The sequence below is a fragment of the Myxine glutinosa genome, chromosome 1 (assembly GCF_964187855.1).
Source record: "Myxine glutinosa chromosome 1, kmMyxGlut1.1, whole genome shotgun sequence".
Lineage (NCBI taxonomy): Eukaryota > Metazoa > Chordata > Myxini > Myxiniformes > Myxinidae > Myxine > Myxine glutinosa.
The window spans coordinates 26,229,123-26,245,980 of NC_136261.1; the positions used below are offsets into that span (position 1 = coordinate 26,229,123).

General features: G+C 45.8%; 1 protein-coding gene across 5 annotated transcripts in view; it reads left to right on the plus strand.

The window, feature by feature from the left end:
- Positions 1-7,450: 7,450 nt before the first annotated feature.
- SBNO2 (strawberry notch homolog 2) overlaps positions 7,451-16,858 on the plus strand; it is a 170,943-nt gene continuing 161,535 nt past the window's right edge. For 3 of the 5 annotated variants that reach the window (XM_068108611.2, XM_068108581.2, XM_068108626.2), the window contains exons 1-2: positions 7,483-7,545; positions 11,376-11,462. The gene's annotated coding sequence lies outside the window, so the exon portion shown is untranslated. Of the gene's footprint in view, positions 7,546-11,375; positions 11,463-16,858 lie in introns of all 5 variants that reach the window. The other 2 variants (XM_068108590.2, XM_068108571.2) reach the window with 2 other exon arrangements.

Sequence of the window (16,858 nt, forward strand, 5' to 3'; positions counted from 1 at the left end):
GGTGTTTCTGTGAGGAGAAGGGTGCAACGTCGCAGGGGGACATATTTACTCATTTGTGAACATCTGTAAAACTGTCGCACTCAGGGTTGAGTTAATAGTAGAGGGAACTACATCTGAGTGCCACACTAAAGTAAGTAAAAATTTATCGGGTCGGGACGCCCCGAGGTAGAGAAGGGTGCAATGTTGCGGATATGAGATTGGCCTCCATCCATATCCGCTTGTAAATATTCCCCTATTTCCCCAATACTTCCCAACTATCCCCAATCCCCCATTCCCTAGTCCCATTTTCTGTAAACAACACTCTGTAGCCCCGACCTTCCCCTATTTCCCCCATTAAATGTCGCATCCAGGTCCACCGCATCTCACGTAGACAACTATAGGACATCTTGCTAGTTATTCTTAGTCTATGTCAGTTAAGGACTCGTTTCCATTAATTCTGACTCTTCGTTGCACCAGAATGTGATTGTATGGCACCGTTAGAAAGTTTAGGACCTCCCAATACCTCCCCGCAGCTCTTCCTCATGGTACAACAACAACAACAACAACAACAACAGCGGCGGCGGCGCGGGGAGTGTGCGTCCTCACTCCGGCTTGGTTAGCCGCCATTGAACATGTGCTCCGACGGGGTTACCACGCAGGGGCTCGCTGTCAGCTCCTCGTCAAGGGCGGAGCCCGGTAACCCCCCGCACCCAATAGAAGCGGCGGACCGATTCCATCTGGGGCGGAGACAACGAGCCGAGGGCGTGTCACTCCCCGCTGAGCATGCGCAGGAAGAGGGAGGTGACGTCAGATGCGCCCTCAGCTTGGAGAGAGAAGACGCCACCTCCGAGCGCTGCAAAACCTCCCCGCATCTCTGGACCGGACCGTGTTGATTCTGCCCCTGAGCCAAGGTGCACCTTGTGCTATCGACTGCCTGTCCTTCCATGGCATCAATCCCCGTGTAAGTCAGTCTTGTCCCGTTTGTCTGTGGTCTGTCGGGGATAGATAAGACTGTGTTTAAGTGCCCATCTTTTCTGTGCTTTACCTCTTACCGTGTAATCTACCCCTTTTCTGCATCACCAATTATATCCTCCTCCGGAGGTCTTGAGAACTGTACCCCTTGTGTCGTGTCATTTACCCCAGCCGTTGTGTCCTTTCCATCATTGATTTAGCGTAGCGCGATTCGGCCAACGTTCGAGTGGAATCAGGTGAGTTGGGCGGGATCGGGTTCTAATCGGGGAGTAACTGTTCGGACGCGGTAATACACCGCCGCTCGGTAAAATAACATCTAAAACCGCGTCTGTAACAATTTATATATATATATATATATATATATATATATATATATATATATATATATATATATATTAATGGTTAATGGTAAATTAACCATATATATTAATGTTTTTTTTGTTGTTGTTGTTGTTTTTTTGTTTTTTTTTGTATACAAGGTCAAGGTTCGTGAAAGAGCTAACATTAATCACACAAAAAGTCAAACCGACACACAAAACACAAAAAAACAAGGGGAGCGGCAGACAAGATGGGAAGAGAGGGGGAAGGACACAACACAACATTTGAGAGCAGGGACATCGGGAGGACTTGGGGGGAGGTGGGAGAGGTATAAAACATATGAACACTGCAAGGACTCTGGGGTGAATTAGCGGGGGTAGAAAAGATCAAGGTTTTGGATGGGGGAAGATAAGAGATGGTGGTGAACAGCTGTTTTAAAGACCTGGAGGGAGGAGTGGGATTGAAGGGAGTGGGGAAGTTTGTTCCAGAGGCGGGAGAAAAGGGGAATGAAAGAGTGAAGGTGAGCAGAGAGCCTAGATTTTGGCAGTTTAACCATAAGAGGGTTGCAGGCAGATCTTGTGCGACCTGAAGGAATATTGGGGGGACAGAGCACAGAGAGAGCTGGGGGAGCAAGGCCGGAGAGGAGTCGGTAGAAGACAGAAAGACCACCAACCTGCCTGGGGTGAGTGATTGAAAGGCCCTCGGAGTTGACTTCATCGCAGGAGATTCCAATGATTCTGAAAACTTTGGTTTCAACAGCGTGAAGCCGAGCTAGGTGTGAGGCAGGAGCACCAGCCCAGAGGGGGGAACAGTATTCCATTGAGCTGCGGATGAAAGCCTTGTATGTGGTGAGGAGCTCAGGTGTGCCAAGGAAGGACTTCGCACGACGGAGGATGCCCAGTCGGCGACTGGCTTTGGAGGCCCGCTTGGAAATGTGGTTTTCCCAAGAAAGATCATGGCAGATAGTGAGACCCAAAAGCTTGAGCGACAGAACTTCTTGGAGAGGATTGTTGAGAAAGTAGATGGGAGGGTTTTCCAGTCGGTCCTTTCGGAGAGACATTGTAAGAGTGTGAGATTTGTCAGGATTGAAAGACATGTTCCACTTGTTTGACCAGTCTGTGATTTTGTCCAGGTCTGCAGAGAGTGAGGAGGCTGCAGACTGCCGATCTGAGGGATGAGGAATGGAGCGGCAGAGAGTGGAGTCATCAGCAAAGAGATAGAGAGCATTTTCCAGAGAGTCGGAGAGATCATTGATGAAGACCAGAAATAGCACAGGGCCCAGAACACTACCTTGGGGAACTCCAGCCAGAACAGGAAGGGGAGATGAGAGAAATCCATTCAGGGCCACACGTTGCCTACGACCAGAGAGGACGTCCGCAAGCCATGAGTGGAGATTTCCATGAATACCATAGGAGGTGAGTTTGGTGAGCAGAGCTGGGTGCCATACCGTATCAAAGGCACGTGATATGTCAAGTGAGACAGCTCTGATTTCCTGTTTGGCATTGAGGACCTCCATCCATTGTTGAGACAGCAGAAGCAACATGTCCAGAGTAGAATGACCTGATCTGAATCCAAATTGATGATCAGAGATCAAGCCATTGGAGAAGAGGAAGGATTTGATATCCGAAGCAATGATGGATTCCATGACTTTGCTGATAATTGGGAGCAGGCTGATTGGTCTGTAGTTGCAAGGATCTGTTTTTGCACATTTTTTGTGTAAAGCTGTAATGTTTGCTGATTTCCAAGATGCTGGCAGATGACCTTGAGCAAAAGAGAGGGTGAAAAGAACAGAGAGAGGGTGAGATAGAGCGGAAGAGCAGGATTTTAGGACCCGTGGGCTGATGCCATCTGCTCCAGTTGCAGAATCAGAGTCGAGGTTTGATAAAAAAAACTTCTCCACCTTGTCAGGAGAGAAGGACACAGAGTCCAGGAGCAGTTGGGTTCGACTGGGAAAGGTGGGAACAGAGAGAGATGGGTTTGGGACACAAGACTTTGAGGCAAACACAGAGTTGAGGCATTCGGCTTTGTCACGTGCGGTGTCAACTGTGTAGCCATTTGAGGTAAGGGAGGGGATGGAGGGGGAACAAACACCAGAAACGGATTTGACCAGACGCCACCAGGATTTGGAGGAAGGAGACAGGTTTGAGAGTTCAATCTTGAGTGTGGAGAGATAGTGCTTCCTGGCACTCCTGAGGGTAGAAACACACTTGTTTCGAGCTTGGTGGAAGGAACTGAGATTGCCTTCAGTTGGATTTGCCTTCCACGATGCAAAGGCAAGTTGTTTCAGGGCACCTGCCTCACCACAAGATTCAGTGTACCATGGACGGGAGGAAGGGTAAGACAACTGAAGACGAGATGGGATAAATCTGTGCATGAGAGAGAGCAGTTTGCTTTGGAAGTATTCCCAGGAAGAATTGATGTCAGAGGCATTAGAGTTGGGAGACCAGTCCAGTTGATTGATGGCTGCTTGCAGACCGTGCCAGTCGGCCTGAGTGAAATGCCAGACTCGTCGGCGCTGAGGAGGCTCTCTTAGAATGGCCAGTGAGATGTCCACTTTAACAAGCACATGATCAGAAGAACCGATTGGAGCAGAAGAAGACCAGCAGACATTTGCAGGGAAGTTAGTCATAACCAAGTCCAGAAGAGAAGATACTCCATTGACTGAGATCCGGGTCGGGAAATTGACAGATTGTGTCAGTCCCAATGAGTCGCGCAAGTCCTTTGCTGAGGTGCCATGGCTGGTCACCCAGCCAGCTGGCATGATGACAGTTGAAGTCGCCACATATGAGGAAGAGAGAGTTTGAATGAGTTGATAGAAGTTGGTCCATGTTGTCCGACAGCAAAATCTAAATGGAGTCATCACTGTTTGGAGTACGGTACAGAACACGTATGAACAAAAGGTGGGAGCGAAGAGGAAGCCGGAGCCAGAGGTACTCCTGTGGGTGGGGTGGAGAGAGGGCAGTGCAGTGAGAGTGAGGAAGAGAGTTTTTGATAAAGATAGCCACCCCACCACCAGGACGAGGCTCAGGTCTATCGTACCGGAGGAGGGAGTAACCAGGAAGAGATATTAAGGAATCAGAGACATCTTGAAGGAGGAAAGTTTCTGTTAAGCAGATCAAGTCTGGATTGTCAGAAGCAACCTGAATGGAGAGATCAATCAGGTTTGAGCGAAGGCCCCGGATGTTTGAGGTCCATACCGTTAGTGAGGAGAGAGGGGGAGCATCGGGTGCAGGACAGGGGAAGGGAGGGGTAGAGTCAGATGAAGGGTGAGAGGGGGATGTAGGAAGAGCAGTTGATATTGTGTCAGAGATTACAGAAGAGTTACAAGAAAGGGAAGGATGAGGGGGACGAAAGGTTTGATGGTGATGGGATGAGGCACAGTGAGGGTTTGTTTGAGGGGGGGGGGGGGCAGAGGAAAGTAGAAGGTTGGGGGAGGTGGAGGTATGACATAGAAGGGAGACGAAGTGGGGAGGAGGCCGCTTTGAGAAGGAGGTGGGAGGAGGGAGAATTTGGGAGGGATGGATGGGGGGGAGATTTGAAGGGGAGGGGTCGGGGGAGAGTTTTGAATGGGAGGGGCAAGGGGGGAATTTACGAGGGGAAGGGCAAGGGAGGAGTTTAGGAGGGGAGGGGCAAGGGGGGAGATTTGGAGGGGAGGGGCAAGGGGGGAGTTTAGGAGGGGAGGGGCAAGGGGGGAGTTTAGGCAGGGAGGGGCAAGGGGGGAGTTTAGGAGGGGAGGGCAAGTGGGGAGATTCGGAGGGGAAGGTCAAGTGGGGAGATTCGGAGGGGAGGGGCAAGGGGGGAGTTTAGAAAGTGGATGATTAATGAAAGATGAACATATATAACAAATTGGGTTTGTTGTGATTTTCAAGTTAGCGATTCGTTTAAGAACGATGGAGGAGGGGTGGAATGAATGAGAATTTAGAGCATGGAGTGATTTGGAATCATAAGAGATTGAATATTTTTTTGAAATGGAATGAGTTGAAGAGGAAATTGAAAGGAAATTGAAAGGAAATTGAAATTGAATTGAAATTCCTTGAATTGAATTGGAAGGAATTGAAAGAAATGAAATTGAAAGGAAAGGAAAGGATTGAAAGGAAAGGAAAGGATTGAAAGGCCTTTTAAATAAGAAGACAAACAGCGTGTTGTAATAAACCACTGAATAAAACACTGAAGGGGATAGTTTAAACATATTTAAATAGAACTGTGAAGAACAAACATACATTCACAAAAATACCAATGGGGAGAGGAAGCCAAGAGCGATGACCACGAGTCACTTGAACAGGGCAAAAGGTGGAAGGCAAGGGGAAAATGGGGGCGGGGCGAGACAGCGCACGTGGGCAGAGGCAAAATCACATGAGGAGAAAGGGAAATAAAAGTTGTTTTTTTGTTTGGTTTTGTTTTTTTTGGGGGGGGGGGGGGGGGGGTTACAACGTTAGACAAATAGTAGATGTTCAGTGAAAGTTTGGGGGAGAAGGGAAAAATCAAAAAACCTAGCAAAACCAGCAAGGGAAGAAACAAACTTCGACGGGGGAAGCCTGAGGCTGCAAGGCCTCACACCCCGCGCGGCAAACAAACGATTAATTTATTAAAGATAAACACCGAGAAACATCCAAGGGACTCACTATAGGTTCACACGCCGAAAGATAAAATACAGTTACAACAAAATACAATTGTGAACAGACTTGAACTATATGTTGAACCATTGAACCATTGAACTTATGGTAAATTAACCATATATATATTAATGGTTAATGGTAAATTAACCAAATATACATTTATGGTTAATGGTAAATTATCTATATATATATTAATGGTTAATGGTAAATTAACCAAATATACCATTAATGGTTAATGGTAAATTAACCATATATATATACGTATATATATTAATGGTTAATGGTAAATTAACCAAATATACATTAATGGTTAATGGTAAATTAACCATATATATATATATATTAATGGTTAATGGTAAATTAACCATATTATATTATAACTGTATAATTTTTCTTTTTGGGGGGGGGGGGGGGGGGGGGGGGGAGGGGGGGAGGGGGGGGGGAGACAGTGAAACGCAACAGTAGTGGTTTAAAGCAATGCAAATTGGGAAATTCCATCTTTTCAGGATATGGGTTTGTGTCACCAAGTCTGGGACAAATTCAAATCCAACGCCAGTTAGATATTTCTAAAAACTGCCATTCTGGTGCAGTTCCAGTATGAAGCAGAGTTTCACTTCGGATTGTCATTCTTAAGATGGGTCTCCCAAGACAATTGAATACGACCAACTATGGTCCTCATGATGATGGCAACGCCGGGATGTGATTATGACACAGGCACAATGAGCCAGGTAGCCCTTACCTGTACCTTGATTACCTGGGTACACGTGTGATTTTAACTTTGTTAAATCCTTTGGTTAGTCTGTTTTCGAGTGCTATCTGAAGCAGGATCTTTAATCGGATCCATATTGTGCTTTGTTCCTTTCTTTCCCACCAACATATCGGGAATAATGGAACAGCTGAGATTTGTGTCTGTCAATTGTCTGCTCTGTCCTTGTAATCCATCTGAAGATACACTGATGCCACTCATGTCCTTTCCCTCTGCACATGATTGGTGCAAATTCACTCCTGAAACCTGCATTGGGATTACAAAACAAATAATTAATTAAAACCAGATTATTTGTTAAAGGTGAGTCCAGGTGTATTCATTATTTCACTTTGAAAGTTGATTATGGAGGTCTTAACATATATATCATAGAATAATTAGTCAAACGTCAGGCCTGGCCAACCGGTTCGTGAAAGACTTGAGCCGAAAGAATTATTGTGGTTGTTAAAGAAATAAGAAAAGAAGTATGCCTACTGTATGCTTTTCTTCGACATAACACGTCCTCCGCAATTATATGATGATGAGCTGTACTGTACCATACTGTACAGAAGCAGTTTCCTGGCAAAGGTTCGTATGTAACTCAGTCTTATAACCTTCGGCCTGTGAAACACCAGGACTGCAGTTTATAGCTCGGTCGGGATTCGAACCCAGGTTAGACAGCTCCGGGGCGAGTGTGCGTCGCCCCACACACCACCCCCCCCCCCCCCCCCCCCCCCCCCCCACTTCCCACGCATCTACAGCCTACTTCCTCTTCCTGCTTCTCGTTCTCCGCGCGCTATTTGTTGTCTGGCGTGACGTCGGTAGTGACGTCACGTCGTGACGATGCAGGAAGTTTGTCAAACCCAAACCCAGGCCGACGGTAAAAGGAGCAGATCGGCGCCGGAAGCATTGCTGCGAGTAAGTTTTGCCGTTTTATTGTCTTTAAAATAGAACTTTAAAGTTTACCTGCCTCATCATATAAATATAACGATGTATTTCTGAAGTAATTTGGTCGGTTCTTCTTCACTAACTTCCCAATCCTTTTATTTATCTTCGTTTCTTCAGTATCTGATTAATTTCCACTTCAGTTTGTTTCCATTGCTACAGATACCATGGTTTCCCTTCAAGAGTTTAATTGTTACTTTGACCGTCTTATGTGTTTCACCTTCATTTGCCCGAATTGTCTGTGATGTGATGACATGTTGGGAGAGGGGGCACCACCATGCGGTTGTAGACCAGAAAAAGGTCTTCTGATGATAAAAGGTTTTCAACCATATCGATTCTCAAAGCAGAGCTAATTTGGTGTTTGGCTATGGTACCATCCCAACAACCCTGATCATGTGACAGATAGCATGACATGTGATGGGTTGATGAGACAGCCACCTTAATGTTCACTTTGTTTTCCCGTGAGCTCCAGCTTTGGTGGGATTTGATTGTTACATTCTGGGGATATCAAATCCTAGATGAAATTTAGAACCAAACACTCCACTTCTGCCAATGAAAATAGCTAAAGTAATGTGGAATAATCTCACTTGGTTCCACCATAGTTTGAATCCATGTCTTTTTCTCAATTTGGTTAGGTGATGCTATTCCTTCATTAGAATGCCTGGAATTGGCTGAAGATCTTAGGATCTTGAGTTTGAACCCCTGTCACGACATTGAAATAACACCAGGTGGGTTGACTCAGCCTGCCATCCTTCCAAGGTCAGCAAAATGAGTACCAGCTTACCAGCTGGAGTAATAAGCCATTCGATTATCCTACGTCGGAGTGGCGACCCATCCATGATTGTACTCCTTATCCAATGAAACTGTGTCGGAAGCTCCTCTGTTCCTCGCGGCGTGAAAGGGATGGTAAATTCCTTCATCCGCACCATTTTTATGTGCATACATGGCACGAAGCATCGACATGTGAGCAAGCAAGGCAAGTAGAATGCCCTCCCCTTTAAGGTCATTAGTGAGCAAGCTGGGGTTTTACCAACAATTCTAATTTGTGGCACGGAGATTTTCTTGAGACCAGCTCACCCTCCAGTTCATGGTTTGGATTCAAATCCGTCCTGCTGCCACCTTAAGCTGGCTTCATTTTGTTTTTGTATACAGCGTGAAGGTTCGTGAAAGAGCTAGAACACGGAACGGATCAGGATGCAACACGACAAAAGGAACATTAGAGAGAGAGGGGGGAAACGCCAACAGCAGGGTTGGAAGACAAAATCGTGGGAGACTTGGACAAGATGGATACAAAAGGAAACTCTCAGGAAGGAAAAACTGGAAATTTGGAAGGAGGTTGGTCTGGGGATGGGTGGTGGAGGGGAGGAAGGGTTAACTGGTGTAGAAAAGATCATGGTTTGAACGTTGAACCCACAATTACATTTCACGTGCCTTCGATACGGTCTGGCACCCTGCTCTGCTCTCCAAACTCTCCTCCTTTGGTATCCATGGAAATCTCCACGCATGGCTGGCGGACTTCCTCTCTGGTCGTAGTCAACGTGTGGCCCTGAATGGGTTTCTCTCATCTCCTCTTCCTATTCAGGCTGGAGTTCCCCAAGGTAGTGTTCTGGGCCCTGTGCTTTTTCTGGTCTTCATCAATGATCTCTCTGACTCTCTTGAAAATCCTATCTATCTCTTTGCTGACGACTCTACTCTCTGTCGCTCCATTCCTCATCCCTCAGATCGGCAGTCTGCAGCCTCCTCACTCTCTGCAGACCTGGACAAAATCACAGACTGGTCAAACAAGTGGAACATGTCTTTCAATCCTGACAAATCTCACACTCTTACAATGTCTCTCCGAAAGGACCGACTGGACAACCCTCCCATCTACTTTCTCAACAATCCTCTCCAAGAAGTTCTGTCGCTCAAGCTTTTGGGTCTCACTATCTGCCATGATCTTTCTTGGGAAAACCACATTTCCAAGCTGGCCTCCAAAGCCAGTCGCCGACTGGGCATCCTCTGTCGTGCGAAGTCCTTCCTTGGCACACCTGAGCTCCTCACCACATACAAGGCTTTCATCCGCAGCTCAATGGAATACTGTTCCCCCCTCTGGGCTGGTGCTCCTGCCTCACACCTTGCTCGGCTTCACGCTGTTGAGGCCAAAGCTTTCAGAATCATTGGAATCTCCTGCGATGTAGTCAACGCCGAGGGCCTTTCACTCACTCACCGCAGGCAGGTTGGTGGTCTTTCTGTCTTCTACCGACTCCTCTCCGGCCTTGCTCCCCCAGCTCTCTCTGTGCTCTGTCCCCCCAATATTCCTTCAGGTCGCACAAGATCTGCCTGCAACCCTCTTCTGGTTAAACTGCCAAAGTCTAGGCTCTCTGCTCACCTTCACTCTTTCATTCCCCTTTTCTCCCGCCTCTGGAACAAACTCCCCCACTCCCTTCAATCCCACTCCTCCCTCCAGGTCTTTAAAACAGCTGTTCACCACCATCTCTTATCTTCCCCCATCGAAAGCCTTGATCTTTTCTACCCCCGGTAATTCACCCCAGAGTCCTTGCAGTGTTCATATGTTTTAATCCTCTCCCACCTCCCCCCAAGTCCTCCCGATGTCCCCGCTCTCAAATGTTGTGTTTGTGTCCTTCCCCCTCTCTTTTGTGTCCTTCCCCCTCTCTCCCCATCTTGTCTACCGCTCCCCTTGTTTTTTGTGTTTTGTGTGTCTGTTTGTCTTTTTGTGTGATTAATGTTAGCTCTTTCACGAGCCTCGATCTTGTATACAAAAAAAAAAAAAAAAAAAAAAACCTCTGGAATGTGAGCCCTTTCCTACCATTGGGCCGCTACAATATCAAACTCATTTCTTGTAAAACGCCTATCTGAATATTCCTAATGTGTGTGTAGATAATCTTTTCTGATGTGGATCTCTCTGAAATGAATGTGTCGAATTCCTTTGAGTTATTGAAGCATTTTAAAGTTTCACTGCTGTCTTTGCTAACCTGGTAGAAGATCATTTCGGCAAATTCATTGATTTCAAGAAAACGACCACATTGAAACGGTGAGGAATGGTGCAACAAAAGCCTTTACAACATAAGAGATTGAATAAAAATTTTCATGCAAACTCACTTTCTGTAAAGTATTGGATCTCACCAGAGATTAACTCCACAGGTCAGGCGAGTTGTAGAGACACCTTGATGAGATTGTTGAGCCGAGAAACCGAAACTAAAACACCGACAATGACATTTTTGCGTTCAAAAGACCATTATGAATTTGGATTCGCACACGCTCATTCAAAGCTCTCACTCAATTTGAAAAGGCAGAAGGATTGACTCAAAAGGAATGAAAATGAAACACACCTCAATTATGAAGTACAGATACATACAAAGTACACTGCCCCCATGCCAAATAAATAAATAACATTCTCCAGCACGGCACATAGAGACGGTATTGGAATGGAGAGGTGCACAATAATTCATTGATTAATTGCACAATTAAAATCAATAAATAGTGTTCGTAAAATAAATTCTGAATCAATTGGCTAATAGCATATCTCAACCACCAGTGTCTCAGCCGAAGCTGCAACTTTTTGATAATCTTACTATAATTCACCAATGGTCCGTCCGTCTGTCTGTCCGTTCGAAGGTACCGTAAAAACTGCGGAACCGATCGCAACGATATTTTGGGTGGGTAATCCTGGGATCTCCAGGAGTACAATAGGCTATTTAGTTTTCCCAATTTCAGCTTTGGTCTCCAGCAATCTCAGGTTTGGACTCCCGCATAGCATTCGCGTTCGCATAACGTTCATTGTGACGATGTTTTCATTGTGGCAGCTACATTCAAGTGGAAGGTGTGCACAGAGGGAGCTGCAGATGGAGGAAATGTTGAGTTGGATCTTGGAGACGGCGTGAAGCTGGAAGGTGTGAAAACATTTTGTTACCTAGGAGACATGCTGAATGGAGAAGGTGGATCAGACTCGGCAACGGTTGCTAGAGTGAGATGTGCATGGAAGAAGTTTCGGGAACTGAGTGGCGTGCTGACGAGGAAGGGAGTGTCGTTGAAGCTGAAGGGAAAGGTGTATGCTGCATGTGTGAGAAGTGTTATAATTTATGGGAGCGAGACTTGGGTAATGAACGTAGAGCAGCAAAGAAGGCTGGAAAGGGTGGAAATGCGAATGGTTCGGTGGATGTGTGGAGTATCGTTGAGAGAGAGGAAGCCAAATGATGAATTGCGAAAGATGATGGGAATAGAGCCTGTGATGGATGCTGTGAAGAGAAACAGTTTGAGATGGTTTGGTCATGTGTTGAGGAAGGATGAAAGTGACTGGTTGAGAATAGTGATGGAAATGAATGTGGAAGGAAGTAGAGGACGGGGAAGACCGAGAAAGACTTGGCTAAAGATGGTCGAAGAAGAAATGCGGGCAAGGGGGTTAACAAGGGGGGATGCAGAAAATAGGGCAAAATGGAAAAGATTGTCATTGGGACCGCAAGGCTAACCCCCGCTCTTGCAGGGAAAATGGCCTTTAAAATGCCTGTTGTTGTTGTTGTTGTAACAATGTTGTTAAAAGTTTATTTTGTGATTAATTTGTGATTGGAGTTATGTTGTTTGGAATGAAAAAAGAGATATCAAGTTCAGGTAAATGATGACATGCCGTGATGGTTTGTACTTTCTAAACGTGAACTTCGCGGATCGCCATATGCAGATTCGCCACGGACCCACAATCGATGTTTCTATACGTGAACGTACCCGTTTGTTTGCGAACGGGTACATTTTTCATGGAAGTCCTTCACGAACTTGCTGTCCATGTCTGTTGTGCGACTGAGGGTGCTACAGGAATGTGGAATTTATTGGTTTCATGCTTAGCATTCGCTGTATCTACATTGCCTGTTTGCTTCTGGTCTTCCACCCGTGCGTAGCACGGGTATCTCACTAGTTGATTCAATGTGATTTCTAAGCACTCGGTCTCTGGCAAAGCTAATTACGAAAATTGATGAGACAGCCAATCTAAACACACGCACAAGTAAACAGATAACTAATCGAATTAAATAAACCCTTCCTCAAGGCACGATTTATTGTCAGCATGATTTATTCCTATTAGGTTTTGATGAGCGAGTTATTGGCTGCACTTGTTTGTCGCAAGTTGAAAGTTTATTTATTATTAGGTTTACTCTCCATGGAAATGGAGAGTAACCTATTAATTATTACTGCTAGAGTTTTTCTTATTATTCTTCCACCCTATTTTGCATCTCCGAAAACTTCATAATTAAGTTTCTCAGCAACCGCTGGTCGGATTGACAGGAAATTTTCATCAAATGATCGGCTAGGCTCGTATAATTTTTTTTAATGCTAATTATGATGTCATAGGTCACGAGGTATGGGCGCTAACTTGTAAAACACCTTCAAATTTGCCCCTCTGTATCTCCGAAACGGCTCAATCTAAAAATTTGAGGAATGGCTCATTCTAAAGAACTCTGCGATGGGAACAAAAAACATCTTCATTTAGTGTATTAAAAATGCTATTGTTAACAGGTTAGAATTCGTCAAACACAATTTTTCTCCTCCCAAAATGATATTTTTCCCCCAGATGCTTAGTTAAAAAAAACTCAGAATGAAAAAAATTTCTAAGTCATACGTCACATGGTTCGGCCGCCATATTGTTTTTTGTGAAAAACCACGAAAACCCCTTTTTCTCCGCAACGGCTGAACGGATCGAGCCGAAACTTGGCATGCATATTCGCATACCCATGACGAACAAAAAAGCCTAAGAGCACGACGTCATCCATCACATGGTTTCAGAGTTATGACGTTTTTAAGCATAAACTAGAAATGGTATCACCTCTATAATTTGGGAAGATATCGAGTGGAAACTTTACACAAATGTTCCTCATGGGGGGATGTTTCAAGGTTACTTGAGACGTTTTGATAAGTCGCATGGTTTGGCCACAATAAATAATGGAAGGAAAATCCTTTTAAAAAGCTTCTAACTCTTGAACCACTGCATTGATCGACTTGAATTTTTAATGCAATGTAGCTCTCATCAAGCAGAGCAAGTGTGCCAAATTTCAAGATGATTGGATGTACGGTCTCGAAGCTGTAAGTCTTTATTGTTAAAAGACGAAGAAACTCACCATTTTGTCCTGCAGGCCATGTCTCCCAGTGCTATTGCCATTTTAAGTTTTAATTTCCTTTAAAAACCAATTTCTCTGCAATAATTGGACCGATTGAGGTCAAATTTTCACCAAAGGAGGGACTCGGTCTGTGGAATATTTTAATAATAATTATGACGTCACAGGTCACGTGTTTCGGCCGCCATATTGTTTTTCATGAAAACACGAAAACCCCTTTTTCTCTGCAACGGCTAAACAGATCGAGGCCAAACTTTGCAGGCAGAATCGCATACCCATGACGAACAAAAAAGTCAGCGATCATGACATCATGCATCACATGGTTTCAGAGTTATGATGTTTTTAAACATGAACCTTTAAAACCTAGCTCCTCTCTCATTTTTGATCCAATCGAGGGGAAACTTCACAAATCTGTTCAGCATGTCAGTCTACTAAAATGTCATTTTGGAATTTGCGATAGGTCACGTGGTTTGGCGGATATAGTTAATTAAACGAAAATATATTTTTAAATGGATATCTCTTGAATCGCTTTATTGATCGATGTGAAACTTCATACTGTAGTAGAAGTCATGAAGAGTAACAAGTGTGCAAAATTTCAAGATGATTGGATGTACGGTCTGGAAGCTGGAAGTTGTTATTGCGTGAAGAAGAAGAGGCATCGCATCTGCGGATTTAATTGTTCATCACATGCACAGACTGAAGGGATCATTGGACACGATCTATCGCGGTCATTTTAACCTCAAATAAAATTCTAATTGAAGATTTGTCAATAGCTGAGGTATATTAACAAACGAATAAAACAGATTTGGTCAAATTCTGACTTTTTAACTCGATCGCATTTGACACAGAGTTGTGAGAAGCTGAAGAAGAAGAAACCTCGTTTGGCTTCTCAGATAAAATAAATAATTCTGTCTGCAATTTCAAGGTTTATCTTCTTTTTAAAATCGCTTTTTCTGCAATCATTGCACGGATTGAAATGAAATTTTCACCACAGGTGCGCCATAGGGTGTGTGTGTGTGTGTGTGTGTGTGTGTGTGTGTGTGTGTGTGTGTGTGTGTGTGTGTGTGTGTGTGTGTGTGGGGGGGGTGATGTGGGGGGGGGGATGTAGGGGGGGGGGGGGGTGGATATGTGTGTGTGTGTGTGTGGGGGGGTGGATATGTGTGTGTGTGGGGGTGTAGGGGGTGGTGGATATGTGTGGGTGTGGGGGGGGGTGGATATATGTGTGTGGGGGGGGCGGGCGGGGGAAGGGGGGTTGGGGTGTGCGTGTGGGGGGGGGGGTGGGTGTGGGGTGGGGGAGTGGATATGTGTGGGTAGTGGGGGGGGGGTGGATATGTGTGGGTGTGGGGGGGGGGTGGATATGTGTGTGTATGTGGTGGGGGGGGTGGTGATGTGTGTGTATGTGCATGGGGGTGTGTGTGTGGGGGGGGGGGGGTGTCTGGGTATGTGTGTGTGTGTGTATGCATGTGGGGATGTGTTTGTGTGTGTGTCTATGTGTGGATGTGCGTGTGTGTGGATGTGTGTGTGGGTGGGTGTGGGGTGGGGGGGGTGGATATATGTGTAAGTGTGTGGGGGGGGGGGGGTTGGGGTGTGCGTGCGGAGGGGGGGATGGATGTGTGTGTGTGTGTGTATGTGTGGAGGGGTGTGTGTGTGGGGAGGGGTGTGGGGTGTTTGTGTGTGGGTGTGTGAGAGGGTAGGGGGGATGTGTGTGTGTGTGTGTGTGTGTGTGTGTGTGTGTGTGTGTGTGTGTGTGTGTGTGTGTGTGTGTGTGTGTGTGTGTGTGTGTGTGTGTGTGTGTCGGGGTTGTATCCAAGGGGGTTGTGTCAAAGCATGTCCAATGAAAGTGGGGTTGTTTGAAAAGTGGGGTTGTTTGAAAAGTGGGGTTGTATCAAAAGTGGGTGCGAGTAAACCGGTCATCACTGCCAGCAGTTTTAAAGTGGCAGTTCTAGTTATTATTATTTTAATACAGAATCTAGGCTTGTGTAAGATCTAACACATTGAACATGAAAACATGCACAGACACATAAAACATACAATGTAGGAGCAGGAGACTCGAGGGCAAGAGAGAGGGAAGCACACAAGCACAACAACAGCAGAGAACAGGGACATCGGTAGATCTGTGGAAGGGGGAGGGCTGGGAGAGGAGGGAGGGGCACATGGTATAAAGTAAATGAAGCCTACTAGGAATTTCAGGAAGGAAGTTGGGGATTGAAAGAGGCGGATTTGGGGTGTTTTAACGGGCGTAGAAAAGATCAAGGTTTTGGATGGGGGAAGATAAGAGATGGAGGTGAAGAGCTGTTTTAAAGAACTGGAGGGAGGAGTGGGATTGAAGAGAGTGTGGGAGTTTGTTCCAAAGGCGGGAAAAAGAGGAATGAAAGATTGAAGGTGAGCAGAGTGTCTTGATTTTGGCAGTTTCACCATAAGAGGGTTGCTGCCAGTTCTTGTGCGTCCTGCAGGAATATTTGGGAGACACAGCACAGACAGGGCTGGGAGAGCTAGGCCGGAGAGGAGTTGTTAGAAGACAGAAAGACCACCAACCTGCCTGTGGTGAGTGAGTGAAAGGCCCTCAGAATCAGCTTCATCGCGGGGATTCCAATGATTCTGTAATGTTTGGTTTCAACTGCGTGAAGCCGAGTTAGGTGTGAGGCAGGAGCACCAGCCCAGAGCGGAGAGCAGTATTCCATTGAGCTGCAGATGAAAGCTTTGTATGTGGTGAGAGCCCAGAACACTGCCTTGAGGGACAACAGCCTGAACAGGAAGGGAAGATGAGAGAATAACATTCAGGGCCACACGTTGACCGACCAGAGAGGAAGTCTGCATCCATGGAGGTTTCCATGGATATACCCTAGGAGGAGAGTTTGGTGAGCAGAGCGGGGGTGGGGTGGTGGTGCCAGACCGTATCGAAGGCACGAGATATGTCGAGGGAGACAGCTCTGTTTTCCTGTTTGGCATTGAGGACCTCCATCCATTGTTGAGACAGCAGTAGCATCATGTCCAGAGCAGAATGACCTGGTCTGAATCAAAATTGATGATCCGAGATCAAGCCATTGGAGAAGATGAAAGATTTGATGTCAGAAGCGATGATGGATTCCATGACCTTGCTGATTATTGGGAGCAGGCTGAATGGTCTGTACTTGCAAGGATCTGTTTTTGCACCTTTTTTGTGTTAAGCGGTAATGTTTGCTGATTTCCAA